Genomic DNA, 26,386 nt, shown 5'->3' on the forward strand with positions numbered 1-26,386 from the left:
TACTTGACTAATTAATTTAAGTGCACATCTGGGATCCGCACCTAAATTTGGGCGACCTATACAGAATCTGGGAACTTCTGTACAACTCTCTTCTTAAGGGTTAGATACAAAAGATCAAACTATGGCTTGATCAGACAGGCTGAAAATGTTTCCTCATGGAGCAGCTAACTATCAACTGTCCATTTTTGCTTTCAGAGTAGGAATCCCTAGGATTGGATCTGTACCTCTCATCATGCTCTTATATCACTTAAATCTGACCTGGGTGAATGAACTCTCCCACACGATCGCCTTCTCATCAATAATGAAATCCTGCCCTGGGGGAGCATGAGGGTTATAACTTCCAACAATTTCATATTTCCATGTCCCATCAGGCAGAAAGAGCAAGTTCACAATATCGTATCCAGTGGCAAGGTCTCCATTTTCATCCATATTCATCTCTTCCCCCAGACCGTTCTTAAAATGGAGGTTCTTCAGATAATGATGGAGCTAAGGAGTGAGGTGTAAATTTACAGTAGTGCCAGGTTACAGAGATAATTTCAAGCATACATAAAAACAAAACAATTTAATTTGTTTAAATTATAAGGAGAACTAATTTTAAATCCATTTCTGGAGATGAAACACAACTTTTCCCTTGACTCAATCCATGTTGGCTTTGTCTCTCATTAATAGTCTCTACATTTTGCTCGGCACCAACATCATGCTTACCAGTCTATAATGTCCTGGATCACCTCTGAAACCCTCTTAATTTCTGTGTATTTGAGTAACATTACTCAAATGTGCAGAAATTAAAAAGGGTTCCAGAGGTGATCAGGGAAATTATAGAGTAGTGAGTCGGACGTAGATGACAGGAGAAATGTAGAGATTACTATAAAGAACAAAATTACAGAGCATATAAATAAATGATATAAAAAACAAAACTTAAAGAGTTACATATGTGTTTGCATGTCAAGTGGTGCTTAGATGGCAACTCTGGCTGCATCAACTAAGGCCGGTGCTGGGCTGACTTGTACAGCCTGAGTCCCGCATATAGCGATCCAGTTTAGGGTGGGCTGGAGAGAGCTTCACCAGAAACTTCAATATTTTTGGAACATGAGGACAGTGCCAGGCAGACTTTTACGGTCTTTGTCCTGCAAACGACAGGACAGATTTGGATAGGCTGGAGTGGGCTTTGATGGCAACTCCAGTAATTAGAACATAAGGACACAGCTGAGCAGACTTCTATGGTCTATGTCCCAGAAACACCAAAGAAAGACCATGATCAAGTAAATAATTCACGTTCATTGTTGATTTAAATCTTGAATTGATAATGAATGTGACTGTTGGGCAGACTGGATGGACCATTCAGGTGTTTATCTACCATCACTTACTATGTTACTATGTTGCTATATGTAAGCATGGATTAATGAGAGAAAGCTAACATGGATTTACTGACGGGAAATCCTGCCTCACCACATTTCTTTGAAGGGATGAATAAGCATATGGTTCAAGGTGAGCCTATCGATATTGTGTATCTGGATTTTCAAAAGGCATTTGACAAAATACCTCATGAAAGACTCCTGAGTCATGAGAGAAATTTGCATGCAATGGAGGTAGTGCATGCAAACCTATCTCATGTGAGAAAAAGGATTGTTGTGATAGTGAGATGAAATAGAAGATCGTGAATATGGATTTGACAGTTTAAATATTTGGATCGCAGCATTTTGGTCATTATAAAAGTTGGAGGACCGTTATGCTATAAAGGGACTCCAGGAAGGAAGGCAAATCCACCTAGGTGGATGGACCACAAAATACCACGGAGTCAATAGAGCAAAGAGGAAAGTGTGAAATGGACCAATAACCTCAGAGACTTGGACAGCTGGAGCATATAAAGCACATTTTATTACAGACTCATCAAAGATCTGTGTTTCGGCCACAGGCCTGCCTCAGGAGTCTAAAAGAATATATAAAAAAACATGTAATGCAAACAAATATAAAAAACCATTTATAATGTAAATGTAAAAACTTAACACATATAAAACAGCCAGAGAAAAATAACTTAAAATGAACTAAAAGAATATAATTTCATTATGTAAAGTATTAGAAAACATGTGTGAACAGAATTATAAAAAATGATTGTGTCTTGTCCACAAGGAAGGTGAGCCCTTAGGTCCCGTAAGGCCCCAAAGGACCTCAAAGGACAGCCGTGCAACCCCAAGTCTTCACCCGCGGCGACAGCCGTTCACCAGGGGTTGAGCCCCCAACTGCAGGCGGTCAATGGGACTTCAGGAACCGCGGGGTTGACGGACTGACCTGGACTGGAACCAGGAGAGAAGTGGGCAGGTGGAAAAGAGAAGTCCACAAACTGGCAGCAGATCGGGGCAGGCAGCTAACAACGTAGTCAGAGTCCGGCAAGAGGTCTAGGCAGGCGGCTTGTAGAGTAATCAATGTCAGGCAAGAGGTCAAGGCAGGCAGCTAGCAGAGTAAACCAGGAAATAGTCCAAAAGTCCAAAATCAGCAACACCAGGAAATCACGGAACACAGGAACCACGGAGACTGGCCTCGGGTAAAAGAACCTGAAGCAACATCCATCTCCGGCTCATTCCTTAAATACTGTTCGGCAGTCAGCTGCCCAGCCCCCGTAGACATAGCCGGCCAATCAGAACTTGGTTATCGACAGAACCCTTCTGATTGGCTCGGATCGAACTCCCAGGCGGATCTATCATGCCGGCCCTCCAGTCCAACTCCTCTGAGGCGGAGCTTTGGGTTCCCGCGCCCAAGAATGAAGAAGACGCCGGCCATCGCACCTCGGCGCCATCTCCCCTATTGGCACAAACACAGCCCCCGTAGCCGGCGATCGAGAGTCCGGCAGCCGCGATCGCTGGCCTCCGGCCTCGGCCCCGGACTGGGCGGCCATCACCACGGCGAGCCCCGGCTCCCCTCCGAGGCCTCAAGAAAGCCGGCCTTCGTCGAGGTGGACGCCGTCTCCTGCTTCCCGCGGAGGAGCAGCCGGAGGGAGCGACGGATGTGACAGTATCCCCCCGGATGCCCCCCTCCTCCTGGGTCCAGGTTTTTGAGGATATCGATCATGGAAGGCTCGTACCAACTCCGGGGCATGTACATTGGTAGCCGGCTCCCAGGAATTATCTTCGGGACCGAAATGCTTCCATGACAACAAATAGAGCAGCTTTCCCCGGCGCCTCTTGGATATGATTTCTTCCACCTCATCCTCGGGGTCAGCCTCTGGAACAATTGACTCTTTATTCTGTGGATGACATTTAGACCCCCGAAAGATCTTCAGTAGAGAAACATGGAAGGCATTATGGATCCGCAAAGTACTGGGTAACCGCAGGCGGTATGTCACTGCTCCAATCCGAGACTGGATAACAAACGGCCTGATGTATCGTGGCCCCAGCCTCCGAGAGGGTACCCGGAGCCTCAAGTATTTGGTGCTCAACCATACTTTTTGCCCTGGCTGGAAAACCGGAGCAGGGCGCCGGTGTCGGTCAGCAAACGATTTATACCTGGCGGCTGCTCTCTGTAACTGCTCTCGGGCCATATTCAGACCTCCCGCAGGTCAGCCAGGGTTTGAGTGACCATGGGCATAGATGAGTCAGAGGGGATGGGCGAAGGAAGCCGCGGATGTTGTCCATACACCATGAAAAATGGAGATTGCCCAGAGGCAGAGTGTTCGCTGTGGTTATAGGCGAACTCGGCCCACGGAAGAAGGGATGCCCAGTTGTCTTGCCACTTATTGACAAAAGCACGCAAGAACCCCTTCAACGTTTGGTTAATCCTTTCGACCATCCCGTTAGTCTGCGGATGGTAGGCAGAGGAGAAATGGGTAGCAACCCCCAGAGCAGAACACAGGGCTCTCCAGAATCGTGAAGTGAACTGGGCTCCGCAGTCACTGATGATCCTAACTGGTAACCCATGGAGCCGGAAGATATGTTGGATAAACTGTTGGGCTAACTGTGCAGCCGACGGAAGACCTGGCAGGGGAACGAAGTGTGCCATATGGGAGAACCGGTCTACCACCACCCAAATTACAGTGTGCCCCTGGGAACGAGGAAGGTCCATGATGAAATCCATAGACAATTCCTCCCAGGGTGCTGCAGGAACGGGCAAGGGCTGCAGATCTCCCCAGGGACGCCCCACCACAGACTTGGTCCGGGCACAGGTCGGGCAGGTCGTGACAAACTGAAGGATGTCTTTTTTCTTATGAGGCCATTGGTACTGTCGAGAAATCAGACGGAGGGTTTTTTGGAACCCAAAGTGTCCGGCCCATACAGACGAATGTCCCCAATGCATTACTTTTTCCCGGTCCTGAGGAGGCACCAGTTCCTGCCTCGGGGTGACCTCTCCCGGGGCCGCACCGAGGCAGGCCGGGTCCAACATAGGGTGAGGCTCTTCAATGTCTTCTGGAGCTTCGAAGGCTCAGGAGAGGGAGTCCGCAGGGGTATTCTGTGCAACTGACCGGAACACAAGTTGAAACCGGAACCTGGTGAAAAACAGCGACCAGCGGGCTTGCCGCGGATTCAGCCTTTGGGCCTCCTGCAGATATAAAATATTTTTGTGGTCCGTAATCACTGTAAATCGGTGCTCTGCCCCCTCCAGCAGATGTCTCCATTCTTGCAGAGCTAACTTCAAGGCTAGCAATTCTCTGTCTCCCACAGTATAATTGCGTTCCGCAGGGGAGAATTTCCGGGAGAAGAAGAAGCAAGGTTGACACCAGCCCTTGGCGTTAACTTGAGAGAGGACCGCCCCGGCGCCCAAAGCTGAGGCGTCCACCTCTACCACAAAAGGTTTATCAGGATCTGGGGCCTGAAGGATAGGAGCGGATTCGAAGGCTTTCTTCAAGTGACTAAACGCTGCTTGTGCCTCGGCCGGCCAATTCCGAACATCCGCATACTTCTTAGTGAGCGCTGTCAGCGGAGCTGTCAATTGCGAATAGTGAGGAATAAACTGACGATAGTAATTCGCGAACCCCAGGAACCGCTGCAGCGCCCTCAGACCTTGGGTTTGAGGCCACTCCCGGATAGCGCGAAGTTTGTCTGGATCCATTCGCAGACCCCCAGGTAAAATAATATGTCCCAGAAACGGCAGAATCTGTTGATGGAATGAGCATTTGCTGAGTTTGGCAAACAGGTGATATTGCCGTAGGCGCTGAAGAACAGTCCGTACGTGGGCCACATGCTCCTGGGGATCCTTGGAAAAGATCAGGATGTCATCTAGGTATACAATTACCGTTGCGTAAAGCAGGTCTTCAAGAGCGAAGTTTATGAATCTCTGGAACACTGCTGGGGCGTTGCACAGGCCGAAAGGCATCACCCGGTATTCGAAGTGCCCCTCATGTGTATTAAATGCAGTTTTCCATTCGTCCCCCTGCCGGATACGGACCAAGTTGTATGCTCCACGGAGGTCCAATTTAGTGAAGATCTGGGCCCCCTGCAGCCGATCAAACAACTCCGGGATAAGGGGCAGGGGGTATCGATCCTTAATGGTGATGGCATTTAGGCCCCGGTAGTCAATGCAGGGCCTCAAGGAGCCATCTTTCTTGGTCACGAAGAAGAATTCTGCCCCGGCAGGGGACGTGGAGGGATGAATAAACCCTTTCTGGAGATTCTCCCGGATGTAGGCTTGCATGACCTTTGTTTCCTCTCGGGACAGGGTATAGAGTCGGCCCCGCGGCGGCATTTTGTCAGCCATCAAATTAATAGCGCAATCAAAGGACCGATGTGGGGGCAGCACATCCGCTTCCACGGGACTAAACACATCAGTGAACTCCCGGTACTCCTTGGGTAGAGCAGCTTGACAGACTGACACAGTTCTAGGAGTGGCTACTACCGCGGGACAGCTGGATTCCCGACCATTCAAACAGGTCTCAGTACAGGCGCCACCCCAGGCTTGAATTCTTCCTAAAGTCCAATCTATAACAGGAGTGTGACGCCGTAACCAGGGCAGGCCCAGTACCATAGGATGAATGGTGCGGGGTAAAATCAGAAATTGAGCGTCCTCCCGGTGGTCTTCCCCCACCTGGAGCCCCAAAAATGGAGTCACCTCTGTGATAGGCTGAGGTAACGCTGTTCCCTGGATGGATGTTACTTGCAAAGCGGGGCGATAGGGCAGGGTAGGCCATCCCATTTGCCGCAAGAGTTCCTGACAAATGAAATTTCCCCCGGCCCCGGAGTCCAAAAGAGCTTGGGTGTGAACCATCGTCTCCTGCCACCGCAGGGTCACCGGGAGAGTTATCAGATGATCGGGTAGGGGATTCGAGTGCCCCAAGACCCCTCCCCTCAGGGCGCCTTGGGAGCGGCGTTTCCTGGTCGTGCGGGGCAAGTACGGATGAAATGGGCGGCCTCGCCGCAATACAGGCACAGGCCGCCCCGAAGGCGTTGAGTCCTTTCCGACGGGGTTAACCTTTGACGGCCGATGACCATAGGTTCCTCAGAGGTCGCTCTGGATTCATTGGAGCCCCGTCGGGGGGAAGGTACCCGACTAGACCGGGGCCCGCCTCCAGAACTCCTCCGCCGGTCCGCACGGGCTCTGGCCCTTTCCTGAAAACGGGTATCCACCCGGACACAGAGCGAGATCAAAGCGTCCAACTGCCCCGGAACCTCCCGGCCAGCCAGTTCATCCTTGATTCGATCCTGAAGCCCCTCCAGGAAGATTGCGGATAGGGACTCCTGATTCCAGCGCAATTCAGTCGCCAGAGTCCGGAACCGGATTGCATAGTCTGCCACGGTCCCTTCGCCCTGTTGGATCCGCAGCAGCTCGGAAGCAGCGGAAGAGGGCCTTCCTGGAAGATCAAACACCATGCGAAATTGGCGTTGGAACTCGGCGTAGTTGTCCAAAAGCGGATCTTGTTGTTCACATAGCGGGGACGCCCAGGCTAGGGCCCGTCCCGTAAGCAAGGAGATAACATAGGCCACTCTTATCTGGTCTGAGGCAAAAGTCTCTGGTTGCATCTTGAAGTATAGGTTGCACTGATTGAGGAACCCCCGGCAGCTTCCGGGGACACCATCAAACCGAGCGGGCTCAGGGAACCGAGGTCCCGGGAAGGACCCTCCCGGACGGGGAGCCGCTGCGGTGACCTGGTGCGCCGCAGCAGCCTGGTTCTGAGCCTGGACCGTGGTTAGCTGAGAGCAGACATTCTGCAGGGCCCCCGACAGGGCGTTCAACTGCTCCTGCTGCTGCTGAAGAATTTTAGCCAGGTCCCATAGGTCGGGTTGCGTAGGCGAGCTCATGGCTTCATGTTTCTGTCTTGTCCACAAGGAAGGTGAGCCCTTAGGTCCCGTAAGGCCCCAAAGGACCTCAAAGGACAGCCGTGCAACCCCAAGTCTTCACCCGCGGCGACAGCCGTTCACCAGGGGTTGAGCCCCCAGCTGCAGGCGGTCAACGGGACTTCAGGAACCGCGGGGTTGACGGACTGACCTGGATTGGAACCAGGAGAGAAGTGGGCAGGTGGAAAAGAGAAGTCCACAAACTGGCAGCAGATCGGGGCAGGCAGCTAACAACGTAGTCAGAGTCCGGCAAGAGGTCTAGGCAGGCGGCTTGTAGAGTAATCAATGTCAGGCAAGAGGTCAAGGCAGGCAGCTAGCAGAGTAAACCAGGAAATAGTCCAAAAGTCCAAAATCAGCAACACCAGGAAATCACGGAACACAGGAACCACGGAGACTGGCCTCGGGTAAAGAACCTGAAGCAACATCCATCTCCGGCTCATTCCTTAAATACTGTTCGGCAGTCAGCCGCCCAGCCCCCGTAGACATAGCCGGCCAATCAGAACTTGGTTATCGACAGAACCCTTCTGATTGGCTCGGATCGAACTCCCAGGCGGATCTATCATGCCGGCCCTCCAGTCCAACTCCTCTGAGGTGGAGCTTTGGGTTCCCGTGCCCAAGAATGAAGAAGACGCCGGCCATCGCGCCTCGGCGCCATCTCCCCTATTGGCGCAAACACAGCCCCCGTAGCCGGCGATCGAGAGTCCGGCAGCCGCGATCGCCGGCCTCCGGCCTCGGCCCCGGACTGGGCGGCCATCACCACGGCGAGCCCCGGCTCCCCTCCGAGGCCTCAAGAAAGCCGGCCTTCGTCGAGGTGGACGCCGTCTCCTGCTTCCCGCGGAGGAGCAGCCGGAGGGAGCGACGGATATGACAGATTGTTATATATAAAAAACATCTGTATCATAATAATAGAAATAAAGAAAAAATGATCCAGCTGTCCCAGTCTCTGAGGTTATTGGTCCATTTCCCACTTTGCTCTGTGTGCTAGAAAGGGACTCCAACATCGTGGTTTAAAGGATGGAACAACTGCACCACAAATAATTTGAAGGGGAATTTTTCCACAGAAATCTTTTTTAAGCATGAAGGATTGAGCACTTTCAGGAGCAAGAATATCATCTGTTGACTCTTAAACCACAATAAGATTGGAATTCAAATGCATCTTAACTGTGAATGAATTTGATTATAGATATAATACTGTGGTATAGGGTCAATAGGAATAGATGACTTATGCTGTGATATATGAGTAGGTTGTGAGAAGTGGAAAAATATTTTATCAATGCTTAATTGAGGGAAAGCTTTTATACAATTAATATTTTTGGAATAATAAACATAGTAACATAGTAAATGACAGCAGATCAAGACCTGAATGGTCCATCCAGTCTGCCCAACAAGATAAGATCATTATTTTTTATTGCATTTATATCCCAATGTGGCTTACAGAGTTCAATTATGGTTTTGCCATTCCAGGATATTAGATATGATTAGTGATTTAAAAGTGTTAGATAGGGAGAGAAGAAAAGGATTAGGTGGATAGGTAAAGAGATTAGACTGCCGTAGCTGGGCTAGTTGGCGGGATGATTTAGTAAGGTTATGGGTTCTCTTTGTAAGCTTTGTTGAAGAGGTATGTGATACTTTATATGCATACCCAAATTTGATTTGTCCTTGCCATACTCAGGGCACAGGCCGTAGAAGTCTGCCCAGCACTGTTCTTGTACTAAAAGTTCTGAAGTTAACATCGCAGCCCCTTAAAATTTACACTCCAGCCCATCCATATCTATTCAGTTACGATCAGGGCGTAGACTGTAGAAGTCTGCCCAGCACTGGTTTTACTTCACAATTATCAGCGTTGCCACCCAATCTCCCCTAAGATTCCATAGATCCATTCCTTCTAAACAGGATTCCTTTGTGTTTAACCCACGCATGTTTGAATTCCATTACCGTTTTCATTTCCACCACCTCCCGCAGGAGGGCATTCCACGTATCTACCACCCTTTCTGTGAAAAAATACTTCCTGACATTACTCCTGAGTCTGCCCCCTTCAACCTCAATTCATGACCTCTAGTTCTACCTCCTTCCCGTCTCCAGAAAAGGTTTGCTTGCGGATTACTACCTTTCAAGTTTGCGGATTAATACCTTTCAAATGTAAAAGAAGGCGAAAAGAAGTGATAACTATATTGAAATAGAGTGAATCTTATAGTTGTGATAGATGAAAGTTCTTTGTGTGTATCCTGAAAACCTAACTGGCTGGGAATGCTCCAGGACCAGGCTTGGGAATCACTGGCCTAGATTTCTCTTTTTCCTCTGTAATTACTATTTCTCTATCACAATGGTATTTGATGTGTAAGTTTACTTGTATCTGGATTTTCAAAAGGCATTTGATAAAGTATCTCATGAAAGACTCCAGAGAAAATTGGAGAGTCATGGGATAGGAGGTAGAGTTCTACTGGGGTTTAAAAACTGGTTAAAAGATAGAAAACAGAGAGTAGGGTTAGATGGTCAGTATTATCAATAGAGAAGGGTAGATAGTGGGGTTCTGCAGGGGTCTGTGCTGGGAGCACTGCTTTTTAACATATTTATAAATGATCTAATGATGGGAGTAACTAGTGAGGTAATTAAATTTGGTGACAACACAAAATTATTCAAAGTTGTTAAATCAGAAGAGGATTCTGAAAAATTGCAAGAGGACCTTACAAGACTGGGAGACTGAGCATCCAAATTGCAGATGAAGTTTAATGTGAGCAAGTGCAAAGTGATGCATGTGGGAAAGAGGAACCCGAACTATAACTACATAATGCAAGATTCCATGTAAGGCGGCACCAATCAGGAACGGGATCTAGGTGTAATTATTGATGATATGTTGAAACCTTCTGCTCAGTGTGGAGCGGCTGCTAAGAAAGCAAATAGAATGTTAGGTTTTATTAGGAAAATGAATGGAAAACAAAAATGAGGACGTTATAATGCCTTTGTATCGCTCCATGTTGTGACCACACCTCAATTACTGTGTGTAATTCTGGTCACCGCATCTCAAAAAAGATATATTATTAAAGGTACAGAGAAGGGTGATAAAAAATGATAAAGAGGATGGGACGATTCCCTTATGAGGAAAGGCTAAAGTGGCTAGGGCTCTTCAGCTTTGAGAAAAGACAGCTGAGGGGAGATATGATAGAGGTCTATAAAATAATGAGTTGAGTGGAACAGGACTAATTGGTATTAATTAGAAATTATTCACACTACTCACTAAGCATATTCTAAAATGTAGTCCACGTAAGTTCTAACGTACAGATCTCAGAAAGCATGACCATGGGAGGAGCATGGGCAGGTTGTGGGCATTCCTAAAATTTACGATGTAGTACAATCTACTCTAAGTCTAAAGTTAGGCATGGGCATTTACTCCAGGTTTTCATTGATGTAAATGGATGCGCCTAAACTTTAGTCACGTGTATAGCGCTACGTGTATTCTATAAACCGTGCCTAACTTTAGGCACGGTTTATAGAATAAGTGTAAGCATATTTTCCATTGGTGCCGATTTTTTAGGTGCAATATAGAGAATTTGATCCTTTATGTGTAACATGGAAAGACATTTTCAAAAGGGACGGCCAAGTTTTGTTGAGGACGTCCTCGCAAAACGTCCACATCCAGGGGTGGGGAAATCCGTATTTTCGAAATAAGATGGACGTCCATCTTTCATTTCGATAATACAGTCAGGGATGCCCAAATCTTGAAATTTGGTCATCCTTAGAGATGGTCGTCCCTAGACTTGGTTGTTTCTGATTTTCGGCGATAATCGAAACAAAGGACATCCATTTCAGAAATGACCAAATGCAAGCCATTTGGTCATGGGAGGAGCCAGCATTTGTAATGCACTGGTCCCCCTGACATGCCAGGATACCAACTGGGCACCCTAGGGGGCACTAAAGTGGACTTCATAAATTGCTCCCAGGTACATAGCTCTCTTACCTTGTGTGCTGAGCCCCCCAAACCCCACTACCTACAACTGTACACCACTACCATAGCCCTTACAGGTGAAGGGGGGCACCTAGATGTGGTGGGTTTGGATGGCTCGCTGTTTCCTCCACAAACGTAACAGATAGGGGGAGAAAGGGCCTGGGTCCGCCTTCCTGAAGTGCACTGCACCCACTAAAACTGTTCCAGGGACCTGCATAGTGCTGTGATGGACCTGAGTATGACATCTGAGGCTGGCAATCAATATTTTTAAAGATGTTTTTTGAGGGTGGGTGGGTTACTGACCACTGGGGGAGTAAGAGGAGGTCATCCCCGATTCTCTCCAGTGGTCATTTGGTCATTTTGGGCACCTTTTTGTGCCTTGGTCGTAAGAAAAACACAACCAGGTAAAGTTGTCCAAGTGTTCATCAGGGACGTCCTTGTTTCTTTTGATTATGGATTGAGGACGTCCTAGTGTTAGGCATGTACAAGTGCCCCCTTCGCTACGCCTCCAATACGCCCTCTTGAACTTTGGCTGTCCCTGCGATTGAAAGCAGTTGGGGACATCCAAAATTGGCTTCAATTATACCAATTTGGATGACTTTGTGAGAAGGACGCCTATCTTCCGATTTATGTCGAAAGATGGATGTCCTTCTCTTTCGAAAATGAACCCAATAGTAACCTAGTGAATGACTGCAAATAAAGACCTGAATGGTCCATTCAGGCTACCCAATAATCACACTCATTATCAATTCATGATTAAACCAACAATTAATGTGAGATAAAATACTTGATCCTGACCTTTCCTTGGTATTTCTGGGGCATAGACCATAGAAGTCTACCCGGCTTTGTCCTTAATGTTCCAACCACTGGAGGGGCTGTCAAAACCCATTCCAGCCTATCTGAATCTGTTGTGTCATATGCAGGACAAGGATTGTAAAAGTTTGTCTGACAATGTCCTCACATTCCAACCACTGGAGCTACCATTGAAGATTTATTTATTTATTACATTTGTACCCCGCACTTTCCCACATACAGCAGGTTCAGTGCAGCTTACATAGTAAAAGAAAGCATCTTACATGGTAGAAAATAAAGCAAAGCAAGAAAATGCAGGAAGAGTATTATAAACTGTGATGATCATAACTACTTACATAGTGAAAAAGCATTACAAAGGACATGTGAAAAGAATATTATGAACTGAGAAAAACACAGTGGCAACAGCGCCCAGGAATATATGAGTTGGAATAGGGAAGGTAAACAAGGATAGGATAGGTAAAAGGGAAAGAGACTGGGAGGGAGATGGTAAGGATGGAGGGGAGAAGATAAGGGATTGAGTATAAGGGGATTTGAGAAAATGGTCAGATGTGTCATTGGGGTCAAAGTTAGTGTCGATGTCATAGCAGGAGTATCGTAGGTGGGCTGGTAGAATTAAGTTGGTCCATTAGGGTGATGACATTCTTCTATTTCTAATTGGAAGGTCAATCAAGTTGTTCATATAGCTGGGGGACTCTCCTGATATGATCTTATGGATCACTGTATGGACCTTGAAGTATATTCTCTCTTTGATGGGGAGCCAGTGAAGCCTTTCTCGAAGGGGTGTTGCGCTTTCAAATCTTGACTTGCCAAAGATAAGTCTGGCTGCTGTGTTCTGGGCAGTCTGAAGCCTTTTCAGGAATTGGGATTTACAGCCAAGGAAAACACTGTTGCAATAATCAACATGGGCGATGACTGTGGATTGAACCAGGTTCCGAAAAGTGTTCAAGTGAAGATAGGATTTCAGTCGCTTCAGAATCCACATCATATTAAACATTTTCTTCGTGGTGAGCTTAGCGTGGTTATCGAAGGATAAATGGCTATCTATTGTAACTCCAAGGATCTTTAGACTATTGGAGATGGGGATAGTTGCATCTGGGGTATTGAGGGTGGCCGGGAAAGGTGGGGAGTATTGAGATGAAAGGACTAGGCATTGAGTTTTTTCTTTATTTAATTTAATCTTAAAGGCATTAGCCGAGGAGATCAAGGTGGACATGCCAGTAGTGATTTTATCGGAAATTTCAGATAAATTTGATTTAAAGGGAATAAAAATGGTGACATCATCAGCGTATATAAAGGGATTAAGGCCATGTTTGGCTAATAACCTGGCCAAGGGGATCATCATGAGGTTGAAGAGTTTCAGGGAAAGAGGAGATCCCTGTGGCACCCCGCATTCAGACGACCATGGGGATGTTATATTTGTGGTTCCTTTAACTTGATAAGACCTGGTTGTGATGAAGTCTTTTAACCAACTGATAATATTGCCACCAATTCCAAGATTGTCCAAATGTTTAGCAAGGATGTTATGATCGACCATATCAAAAGCGCTTGATAAATCAAATTGCAAAAGGAGGATGTTGTTGCCAGTCGCGATTTCCTGTTTGAATTTGGTTATTAGAGTAAGGAGGACTATTTCAGTGCTGTGGGCAGAGCGGAAGCCTGATTATGACTCATGAAGGATGGAAAATTTCTGAATATATTCATTGAGTTGCGAGGTCACTCTATTCTCCATTAGTTTAGTGATTAGAGGGATGGAGGCAATTGGACAGTAGTTGGTAACGTCGTTTGCTGCTTTCTTTGGATTTTTCGGTTTAGGTGTTAATAAAATATTACCATGATTGGTAGGGAAGGAACCTCGTTGAAGCAGAAAGTTTATGTGAGTGGTGAGATCCAAGATGAAGCATGTTGGAGCGCCTCTCAAAATGTAATTTGGACAGGGGTCAAGATGGCGTGGTGACTTGGAGAGTATGTAGATGGTTTTGGTGACTTCCTCAGTGGTCAGGGGGTGAAATTAGTCCAAGATCGGTCAACTGGTATTTCATCTAAACCAGGATCTAGTTCATCAAGAAATGAGTTCGCAGTGACGTTGTCTTAAGAAATTGACTTGCGAAGATTAGTGATTTTGTCACTGAAGTATTTTGCTAACTGGTCAGCCGAAGGATAGTTTGAAGGTGAAGTTGTCACTGGATCTGTGTTTAAAAGATTTTTATAAATTGGAATTGTTTTTTAATATCAGTGCCAAATATATATATATATATATATATATATATATATATATATATATATATATATATATATATATATATATATATATATGGATTTAGCACCGTTCAAATGGATATAGCACCGTTCACGGAAGAGAGTGTGTATCAACAACTAGAAAAACTAAAGATGGACAAAGCCATGGGACCGGATGGGATCCACCCCAGGATATTGAGGGAGCTCACAGCGGTTCTGGCGGGTCCTCTTAAAGATTTGTTTATTAAATCCTTAGAAACGGGAGAGGTTCCGAGGGATTGGAGAACAGCAGAGGTGGTCCCTCTTCACAAAAGTGGTGATAGGGAAGAAACTGGAAACTACAGGCCGGTAAGCCTCACTTCGATTATTGGAAAAGTAATGGAAGCGATGCTGAAGGAAAGGATAGTGAATTTCCTAGAAGAAAATGAGTTGCAAGATCCGAGACAACATGGTTTTACCAGAGGGAAATCGTGCCAAACGAATCTCATTGAATTCTTTGATTGGGTAACTGGAGAATTGAATCATCGACGTGCTATAGACGTAATCTACTTAGATTTTAGCAAAGCTTTTGATACGGTTCCTCACCGGAGGCTCTTAAATAAACTAGATGGGCTGAAGATAGGTCCCGAAGTGGTGAACTGGATTAGGAACTGGTTGACGGACAGACAACAGAGGGTGGTGGTAAATGGAGTTTGCTCGGAGGAGGGAAAGGTGAGTAGCGGAGTGCCTCAGGGATCGGTGCTGGGGCCGATTCTGTTCAATATATTTGTGAGTGACATTGCCGAAGGGTTAGAAGGTAAAGTTTGCCTATTTGCAGATGATACTAAGATTTGCAACAGAGTGGACGCCCGGGAGTGGAAAGCATGAAAAGGGATCTGAGGAAGCTAGAAGAATGGTCTGAGGTTTGGCAATTAAAATTCAATGCAAAGAAATGCAAAGTGATGCATTTAGGGAGTAGAAACCCACGAGAGACGTATGTGTTAGGCGGTGAGAGTCTGATAGGTACTGAGGGGGAGAGGGATCTTGGGGTGATAGTATCCTAGGATCTGAAGGCGATGAAACAGTGTGACAAGGCGGTGGCCGTAGCGAGAAGGTTGCTAGGCTGTATAGAGAGAGGTGTGATCAGCAGAAGAAAGGAAGTGTTGATGCCCCTGTACAAGTCGTTGGTGAGGCCCCACCTGGAGTATTGTGTTCAGTTTTGGAGGCCATACCTTGCGAAGGATGTTAAAAAAATGGAAGCGGTGCAAAGAAAAGCTACGAGAATGGTATGGGATTTGCGTTCCAAGACGTATGACCAAAGACTTGCTGACCTGAACATGTATACCCTGGAGGAAAGGAGGAACAGGAGTGATATGATACAGATGTTCAAATACTAGAAAGGTATTAATCCGCGGGAGGTGGTGGAGATGAAAACGGTAACGGAATTCAAACATGCGTGGGATATGCATAAAGGAATCCTGTGCAGCAGAAATGGATCCTCAGAAGCTTAGCTGAAATTGGGTGGCGGAGCAGGTGGGGGGAAGAGGGGTTGGTGGTTGGGAGGCTAGGATAGGGGAGGGCAGACTTATACGGTCTGTACCAGAGCCGGTGATGGGAGACGGGACTGGTGGTTGGGAGGCGGGAAATATTGGGTGGTGGAGCAGGTGGGGGGAAGAGGGGTTGGTGGTTGGGAGGCTAGGATAGGGGAGGGCAGACTTATATGGTCTGTACCAGAGCCGGTGATGGGAGACGGGACTGGTGGTTGGGAGGCGGGAAATACTGCTGGGCAGACTTATACGGTCTGTGCCCTGAAAAAGACAGGTACAATTCAAGATATGAGTTTATCTTGGGCAGACTAGATGGACCATGCAGGTCTTTTTCTGCCGTCATCTACTATGTTACTATGTAGTAATTTTTTGTGTGTAGTGGTCTCTTTTGGCACGTTTAATGGCATATTTATAGTTTCTTTGAGATTGCTTCCAAGAATTAAAGGTAAAGTTATTTTTAGTCTTGCTCCATGCTTTTTCAAGTTTCCTGGTTAGAAATTTTAGGTCTTTTAGTGAGTCGTTGAACCATGGTGATGATTGATGTTTACGCGAAGTCCTGGGGCGTAGTGATGCAATTTCATCAAGAACCATCTTGCATCTGTTATCCCATATAGTAAGGAAGAGATCAGAATTTGGTTGAGTAGACCAATTGTTTGCATAGATGTGTTTCCAGAAGCTATCGCTATCAATTCGTCCTCTGGTGAGGAATGTTATAGGGTCATGAGGTTTGGGCTGACCCTTCTTGCGCCATTGTATGGCGAGGGATGTTTGTAGTGATCAGACCAAGGAGTGGGAGACCAATCAATATCAGATATAATGAAATTATGGTCAGCGGGAAATTTATAAGCGATAATATCAAGTGAGTGACCCTTGATATGAGTGGGTTGAGGTGGAAGTAGGATGAGGTCACGTAGATAGAGAAGATCTATGCATTCACGGGTATGGACAGATTTGGAGTCCTCTAGATGTAAGTTTAGGTCACCTAAAATTATTACATTGGGGTCATTAATGCACGAGTTAATAATAAAGTCCATAAAGGTAGTATGGTTGTGGTTCCAGTTGCATGGGGGTCTATAAAATAAAATACAGGTCAGGTGATTGCATAGTGAAGGGCTGTGTAATTTGATTGAAGTGATTTCCAACTGCGGGGTAATGCTTTCAGATATGGTTTCAGCGGAGAAGTCAGATCTGAAGAATAAGGCTATTCCTCCTCCCATTTTCTCTTTTCTAGGCCAATGTAAGATTTTATAGCCAGGAGGGCAAAGATCTAGTATGGCAGGGTCTTTCGAGTCACGGATCCAGGTTTATGTGATACAAAGCAAGTCAAGGTTGTCAGATTTAATCCAATCTGTGATGATTTCAGTTTTGTTGACAATGGACCTGGCATTAATGTAGCCCAGACGTAGAGTTAGATAAGGCTTGGTGTTATTAGATGACAAGGGAATATTTATAATTTGTCTTGTTATTTGTGCTTTGTTGTTAATTGCTTTAGACAACTTAGGTGTTATGGGCTTAGTTAGACTATCTTCTTCTAATGATAGTTGGTGAGGTTGGGATGGATTTCTGTGGTTATGAAGATTTCGTGAGGACTTAAATAGTTTAATTGGTCTTTTGTGGTGATGGAGAACTGGTATGAAACTAAGATCAGGTGGGAGGGCTTTGGAGGTTGCAAGGATAAGAACAAGTGAGAGAATGGTGAGAAGAAAGTTGAGGAGATTCATTTTGATGAAGAGGAAGGATTCAACAGTGTCAGGGAATGAAGATGATAATTAGCAAGACTATCTAGGGATAGAATCAGCTAATTAACAGATTAGCAACAGTAAGGATTACAGTGAGTAATTAGCATTCACAGTGACATGAGGGTACAATGGATAATTAGCAGAACTATAAAGTCAAACAGCAGTTAGTTAAGTTTACAGTGGGTGATTAGCATTCACAGTAGTATAGGAGTATAATGGAAAATTAGCTAGATTAAATAGTTAATCGACTATTATTAACAAGCATTCACAGTGGTATATTATTATTGATTGCCTTTATAGTGGCATGGAGTACAGTGGAAAATTAGCTGGACTAAATAGCTAATCAGCTGTATTAATTGGTATTCATATTAGTATAGGAATATCCTTAACAGTGGTATGGAGTACAATGAAGACTAGCTGGACTAAGTAGCTAATCAGCCATTATTAGTTGGCATTCGCAGTGGTATAGCTAATCAGCTATTATTAATTGACATTAAGTGGTATAACTAATCAGCATTCACAGTAATATAGACGTACAGTGGCAAATTAGCTGTACTAAATAGTTAATCTGCTATTGTTAATTAGTAATCACAGTGGTATAGTATTATGAGTTATCCTTCACAGTTGTAAGGAGTACAGTGGAAACGTCGCAGGATTAAAGCTAATCATCTATTATTAATTAACTTTCTCAGTAATATAGTATTATTAATTAGTGTTTACAGTGGTATGGGAGTACAGTGGAAAATTAGCAGGACTAAATAGCTAATCATTTATTATCAACCAACTAACATTCACTGCAATATAGTAATGTTAATTGGCATCCACCGTAGTATAGGAGTACAATAAAGATTAGCAGGACAGATAGGTAATCAGCTAATTAGTTGAATTCACAACAGTATAAGGAATACATAGTAATATAGTAGATGACAGCAGAAAAAGACCTGCATGGTCCATCCAGTCTGCCCAACAAGATAAACTCATATGTGCTACTTTTTGTGTATACCTTACCTTGATTTGTATCTGTCATTTTCAGGGCACAGACCATATAAGTCTGCCCAGCACTATCCCTGCCTCCCAACCACCGGCTCTGGGACAGACTGTATAAGTCTGCCCAACAATATCCTCGCCTCCCAACCTCCAGCCCAGCCTCCCACCACCGGCTCTGCCACCTAATCTCAGCTAAGCTTCTGAGGATCCATTCAGAAGCTTAGCTGAGATTAAGTGGCAGAGCCGATGGTGGGAGGCGGGGCTGGTGGTTGGGAGGATAAATTAGTGGATAAATTAGCAGGATTATCAATCTAAATTAATAGGAGTATTAAAGAATAACTAGATAGTTAAGTATCTAAATTATGGTATAACTAGGGTTGAACTGGGTTGAATATATGTTTGAGTCAAATTCAGATCAGATTTTCTGTCCAGATTGATCTTGTGGACTTTGTTGGCTCAGAGACCACCATTAGCAGTCGGCAGCACAGATGGTATAATTAGGGTTGAACTGGGTTGAGTATATATTTGAGGTCAAATTCGGATTAGATTTTCTGTTCAGATTGATCTCGTGGACTTTGTCAGCTCAGAGACCACCATTAACTGTCGGCAGCACAGATGGTAGAACTAATGAACAGCCACAGCCAGTAGAACGTGATCCGCTAATCAAGATGAACGCCGGAAGATGGAGGAGTCAGGGGCTGTTAGAGTCCAGACCACCGGTGTCGAGACCGGCCAGTAAAACGGCCGCGCAGCCTCCTGATGATGGTCCTGCGCAGGCTGAGTCTGATGGCACTCGTGGTCAGCAACACTGGAAGATGGAAGAGTCAGGGGCTGTCAGAGACGAGGCCGACCAGCAAAACGGCCGCGCAGCCTCCCGACGATGGTCCTGCGCAGGCTGAATCAGATGGTACTCACGGCCAACAACGCCGGAAGATGAATGAGTTAGAAGCTGTCAGAGACAAGGTCGCCGAAGTCGGCCCCAACGATGGTCCCGCGCAGGCTAATTTTGAATGGCAAGTCGAATGGCAGACATTGCAGGCGGCAACTGCAGCTCAGCGGAACGCCGAAGATAATCACATCAGGCGACACTCACGGCCGGCAAGTTAGGGGCTGTCAGGTCGAGGCCGCCAATGTCGAGGCTGGCCAGCAGTCCAATAGCTCGCGTGGAACTCGGACCAAGCCGAGATATCAAGTGCCAGTTCAAATTCTGTGGCACCCTCCACTGTTGAGTCAAAGCAGCTTAAACCAGCTCAAACAGCTCAATCCACGGCCGATCACCGTCAGGCCAAGTTGGGTCCTGGAGCTAACGGTTCATGCGGAGCTAACGGTTCATGCGGAGCTAACTGTTTATGCGGCCATCCATACGGCGGCCAGTCTACTGACACTTTAATTGTTGATTTGCTTTCTTGTTTCAAATGGTGAGTCTTTCAAATTTTCGTGGCTCTCAAGTCTGAGTCTCCAGCCCATCCCAAACTGTCTTGCCATATATGGGGCACAGTCCATACAAGTCTGCATGGCACTGGCCTTAGTTCTTCACAGCTGGAGTTACCATCTTAGCACCACTCGACAGATCAACACATGCAGCCATTTAAGTTTTGTTGTTTTTTTATACAATCCATATTCTAATTAATGATCCTTTGTGTTCATCTCACGCCTTTTAAACTTCTGTCACCATTTTTTATCTCCATCATTTCCTTCAGGAGGACATTCCAGACAATGGCACCCCTCTCTGTGAAAAATAATGTCCTGATATTACTCCTAAGTCTACCAACTTGCAACCTCTTTATGACATCACGTTTTCCTGTTTTCTCTTCTCTGGAAAATATTTGTTTTTATATTAATACCTTTCAAGTATTTCAATGTCTGTATCATATTTCCCCTATTCCTTCTTTCCTCTAGGGTATACATATTCAGGTCTTCCAGTCTGTTCTTAAACGTATTTTTGTGCCTTCCTCTGGACTGCTTCAAGTCTTTTTACATTCACAACAATTTACAGCCTACAAAACTGAACAGGATGCTCAAGGTGGGGCCTCATCAATGACTTGTACAGAGGCATCAACACCTACATTCTTCTGCACAAGCAATTTAAATGTCCAAGAGCCTCTCCTGGCAGTTTAAATTGCTTTTACTATCAACCCCTTGATGTACAATTATATATTTTTGCATGGTTGCTATGGGAGGGATGCTGTTCAGATGATCTTGATTATTGACTATAATTATTAAAATTTTGGAGGGAAGAGAGTGTAAGCTCTTTGAGCAGGGACTGTCTTTCTTCTATGTTTGTGCAGCGCTGCGTACGCCTTGTAGCGCTATAGAAATGCTAAATAGTAGTAGTAGTAGTGTTTAAGGCTGAAGGATCACCTAGGGTACTCGATACCGTGTACTGGTCCTGACCATGGGAACTGGGCATCTGTGAGGTCAGTCTCCTCAACACACTGCATCCTTCTCAGAAGGCTTCCCTCTTACATTGTGCCAAAGTATACCACTTTTTCTCTTTTGAAAATAGAATTCCTCTAACAAATAATGTTACCTTCCATGGCAAATGATCCAAAAATTCCCAATTTTCTCTTCTCCATGTGTCATTTCCTGAACCAGACATTATCATGTCATGCACTGCGTGTGCCACGGCATAGACAGCATTGTACACACTATAGCTGCTCGCAAAGTGTGTGGTGTGACAGTGATCGCTAAATTTGATCTTATCCTTAGGGTTGCAGTCTCTTTTGATATTCTTTGGGCATTGACTGTCACACAAGCCCACCCACCAATACCTAGCAGAGAAATCAGTTGGCAGCCAGATAGGTTTGACCTCACGGATGAATTTTAAAAACTTTGGCATAGCTTTCCTGTGCGTTGTGAATACCAAAGTGTTGTTCATCATATGATAGTCTAGTAGAAGTTTTATGTTTATGGTTATCTCTGATATGGTGATGAAAATCTTGCCAGGTATTCGCAGAAAGTAATATCTCAGTGTATACTGTGTAATAAATGCAGAGTTTTCATTAAAGTAGAGAATGTTCACAGTAGATGATGAATTAATTTCTCTCAAGATTTTATCTAATCGCTTATCTTGTAAACTAATGTGCTCAGGGAAGGTTACATGGAATGCAATGCAGCCACCGCTTTGCTCAATCCCTTCTCTCAGGATCTGGACAGCTTTCATACTATGGTAATCATCAGATGTAATGATACCGACCCAGTTCCAGCCGAAATGCTTCAGTAATTTGACTATCCCAGCACAGACATGCAACTCATTGGGAACAGTCCGGTAGAAATAAGGAAATTTATCAGTGTCACTCATGTAAAGATTCTGTGAGGTGTAGCTGATCTGTTGAGAAAAAATAATTAACACATTACCATCTTTGTCACTGTGAGAGAATAGTTTAAATTACAAAGGCCATAGGCTTCGATGACACATAGTTTGAAGGTGGGCGTTCACATGGGTGTAGTCTGGATGCAGTATGGGCAGGATGCACGCTTACGAGCATAACTTAATGATTACAAAAAATGTATGCATGTCTTCGGAATGTCACATCAGCATTTACACCAGCTCTATGGCTGGCTTAAGGGCTTGTGCCTAAATGGATACACGTGTTTATACCCAGATACTCTAGTTTTCAATATAGAAAAATAGACGCTTCCTTTCCTATATAGAATAGGCTCAAATTGGGTGTCCCTTTATAGAATTGCCCTCCATGCTTTACACTGTAAAATATGGACTCCCTTTTTGCCATTTAAGATATTTGCTGTGAATGGTCTCTTATAAAATACCGACCAGAGTAAAAGTACACACCTTGAAATGACGATGTGCATTTTGCAGAGGGGGGGCATACAAAGGGATAGATTTTAGCTGAACTGTATGTGGACCACACATCACAGTTTATAGAATACTATAGTCTACACTGGTTCCTTCAAAGTATTAGTGTGGGCTTCTACATTGGCCCTAGAGCTGGTGTAAATGTAAATGACTGCTATGTATGCATCTGTGGGAGAAAAAGAAATAGTGAAAAGACACATTAAGAATGAAAATATGCCAGATCTAATGGGAGCTGGGAGAGGAGCCAGAAAAATAAGTCCATCCCCTAAATTTCTATAGCAGAAGCACTTCCATCATCTGTAGTACAGAAACTTCCATACAGGGTAGCAGTAAATGGATTTCACTCAGAGAAAGATGGTGTTACAATCTTTAGAGCAGGGGCTAATTCATGCTTTTATTCGTTAAAGCAGATTTACATCGTAGCAAGAGATGTTTCCCTTGAGAAAGCCTGCACAGCGAAACGGGACCCCGTCGACGGCACTAAAAGATAAGTGTTCGTCAAAAATGATGTGTTTTTGTTGATTAAAAGTTACAAGGAGGTTTTTTAGCCTATGAAGATTCCATCCCGATTAACAGACACAAATATGTACTGAAACGGGAATACAGAGGCTTTTTTCCTCCTTATTTTTACACACATTAAAAAAGTTTAAAAAAGTTGATATATATTTAAAAAAGTTGAATAGCAACTGTTAATTGATTGAGCCACTTTGGATGGTAAAATTTCATTTGTTTCAAACGTAGTGGTATCGTCCTATTGTTTATTTAAGTTACAATAAAGAGCTACAGGGATCAGTCCTTGGCACAATTCTTTTTAACATATTTGTAAGGTTTGTTGTGGAAAAACTGATAAGGTCGGACTCCTTGTAGGTGAAACCAAAATCTACAGTAGATAAAAACACCCTGTATAGCTTGGATAACATGAGGAGTGATCTAGCAAACCTAGAAGAATGGTCTAGAATCTGTCAGCTAAGACATCATGCTAAAAAAATCCAGGGTGATGAATTTGGACTGCAAAAACCCAAGGGAGTGGTACAGTATAGAGAAAAAGAGGGGGAATTGGGAGAGATCGCATCTAATAATCGTAAGGTAGCCAAACAGATAGAACAGGCTCAGGCTAAAAATTGGGTGCATAGGAATGACAAGCAGAAAAAGGAGGTGATAGTGCCTCTGTGTATGTCTCTGGTGAGAATTCACGTGGAACACTTCATGTAGTTCTGCCAACAACCACACCTTCAAAAAGATATAAACTGAATGGAGTCAGAAGTTGGCTACTAAAATGGTCAGTGATCTTTGTCATAAAACTTATAATAACTGGCTTAAAGATCTCTATATGCGTACTTTGGAAGACAGGCAGGAGAGGGAAGATATGATGAAGCATCCTTGACAATGTCTTCTAGGATTTAGGAGCCAGCGGTTGATACCTTGCACCCCCCCCCCCCCCCCCCCATTGTCTTCACTGAAGATAAGGAGTGGTGGTGGTGGTTGTGAAGAAAGTGGATGAGTAGCCTAGTGGTAAGTGCAGTGGAGGAATGGCCTAGTGGTTAGGGTGGTGGACTTTGGTCCTGAGGAACTGAGTTCGATTCCCACTTCAGGAACAGGCAGCTCCTTGTGACTCTGGGCAAGACACTTAACCCTCCATTGCCCCATGTAAGCCGCATTGAGCCTGCCATGAGTGGGAAAGCGCGGGGTACAAATGTAAAAAAAAAAAACATGGCATGTTGCTACTATTTGAGATTCTACGCGGAATGTTGCTAGTGGAGAAGTAGCCTAGAGGTTAGTGCAGTGGAACATGGAATGTTTTCTACTATTTGAGATTCTACATGGAATGTTGCTACTATTGGAGATTCTAGATGGAATGCTGCTAGTGGAGGAGTATCCTAGTGGTTAGTGCAGTGGACCATGGAATGCTGCTACCATTTGAGATTCTAGATGGAATGTTGCTACTATTGGAGATTCTAGATGGAATGTTGCTAAGGGAGGAGTAGCCTAGTGGTTAGTGCAGTGGACCATGGAATGTTTGCTATTATTTATTTATTTATCACATTTGTATCCCACATTTTCCCACCTATTTGCAGGCTCAATGTGGTTTGCATAGTACCGTAAAGGCAGTCGCCAAGTCCGGTAGATATGCAAATAGAAAATAGTTTAGTGGTTGAATAAGGTTTGTGCGTTTCAGGCACAATGGGGGTCAAAGGGAGGGAGGGTTATGTGGAGGGGCATAATCGAACATGGGTGCCCATCTATAAGGGCGCCCATCTCTGGGGGCAAACCAGGGAAGGGGCTGAACCAACCGTATTTTCGAAAAAGATGGGTGCCCATCTTTCGTTTCATAATACAGTCCGGCCCGGTCAAATCCCAACATTTAGGTCATTCTTAGAGATGAGCGAACTCGGTTTTCACTAATAATGGAAACCGATGGTCTGCACTGAGGGCAAGATGGCGGATTTGAGGGGTCGACTGCGAGTAAGCTGCTGACTTCCCAAGGTGGTGTCTTGCTGGTGAGTTAATCCTTTCCCCAAAATTTATGGGGAAAAGGAAGGGAAAACCCAGGGACCCGGCCTCCTTGGAGCCTGGAAATGTTCCCGCTTCCCGACAACTGACCCTGGAGCAAGTCAGTGTCCTCCCACAGGTCATGCAAACACTCACTTTGAATCGATCCACAGAGGATTCGGCGGATCCCAGCGATGGAGCGGTATCTTTGAGCCCGCTGGAAAATGCAGCCCCACCGCGACCCAGATGTAGTTTTATCGCCGAGATAGGAACGGCTGGTTCAGTTCCTGGAGAGGATAGTAACAACTCGTTTCAAGGAGGTATCTCGGCGAATCTTACCCCGACAGTGGGAACAGCTGAAAATTGGAGGGCTGCTGCCACCTCGACCCCCACGCTTTTGAGAGCTATGACCATAAGTGAAACGGAGATGAAAAGACCGGCTGTAGTCAATTTAGACTCCCTATGGGACGCAATTCAGGGGATGAATTCCGTACTTACCAAGGTAACCAATTCCTTTACTAAAGAAATTACAGACTTGAAACATTCACAACAGATGTTAGTGGATAAAATTCGAGATCAAGAAAGTCAAGTTGGAAATTCGAAGGTTGAACTTTCTACCTTACAGTCGTTTGCGGGAGTTGTCTCTAAAGACAGAGATATATTGAAGAAGAAACTTGAATATTTAGACAATCAGGGGAGGAAGAATAATTTGCGTTTTATAAATTTTCCTAAAGCCCCCTTAACTACACCAATAGATTTGCTTCGTAGATATTTTCAGGAAGTACTGAAAATTCCAATAGAGGGTCTTCCACCTATTACCAAAACTCAGTACTTAACTGGGATTAAGAAACTGACCCCCCCCCCCCCCCCCCCCTGGATGCCCAGAACCAACCTGAATTGAAGGTGTCATTTGTGTTAGAGTTAGATAGAAACAATATTTTCTAATTATATTTTAAACATCTAAATGAAAACTTTCTGGGGGAACAAGTTCAAGTTTATCCTGATTTAAATAAAGATACTCAATTGTGAAGTTGAGAATTTATGAGTCTTAGGTCTAGAACCCTTGCTTTAGGGGGTTTTATTTGTATTAAAATTTCCATGTCGATGCATTGTATCTTTAGATTCAATCACATATATGTTTATTGAGCCCCAAAAAATGAAAGTCTTTATCAGTTCTAGAGAAAGTAGTAGAATTGAAGACCAGAATGTTCAATAGGTTTGTAACGCTGGTATTCAGCTGTGAGTGTTGCGCATGTTGCGGCTCTTTGATTTAAAAGTTTTTCTTTTTTTCCTTTGTATTTTATTCTTTGTTTCTTGCCTGGAATCCGGTAATTGTGGTCTAAAAGTTTTGAAATGTTTTCTATTTCTTTATATATATATATATATATATATATATATATATATATATATATATATATATATATATATATATATATATATGTAAAATAAATCCAATTAAAAAAAAAGATAATGGAAACCGAGAGCACCCATCTCAAAAACAACCAAATCCAAGGCATTTGGTCATGGGAGGGACCAGAATTTGTAGTGCATTGGTCCCCCCTCTGACATGCCAGGAC

The 26,386-nt window shown here is 44.7% G+C and overlaps 1 protein-coding gene across 1 annotated transcript in view; it reads right to left on the reverse strand.

The window, feature by feature from the left end:
- The window catches only part of LOC115464514 (vomeronasal type-2 receptor 26-like), a 108,473-nt gene that overhangs the window by 18,884 nt on the left and 63,203 nt on the right, over nucleotides 1–26,386 (reverse strand). The gene's annotated exons all lie outside the window — the stretch shown is intronic.

This window comes from Microcaecilia unicolor, chromosome 3 (genome assembly GCF_901765095.1).
Source record: "Microcaecilia unicolor chromosome 3, aMicUni1.1, whole genome shotgun sequence".
NCBI lineage: Eukaryota > Metazoa > Chordata > Amphibia > Gymnophiona > Siphonopidae > Microcaecilia > Microcaecilia unicolor.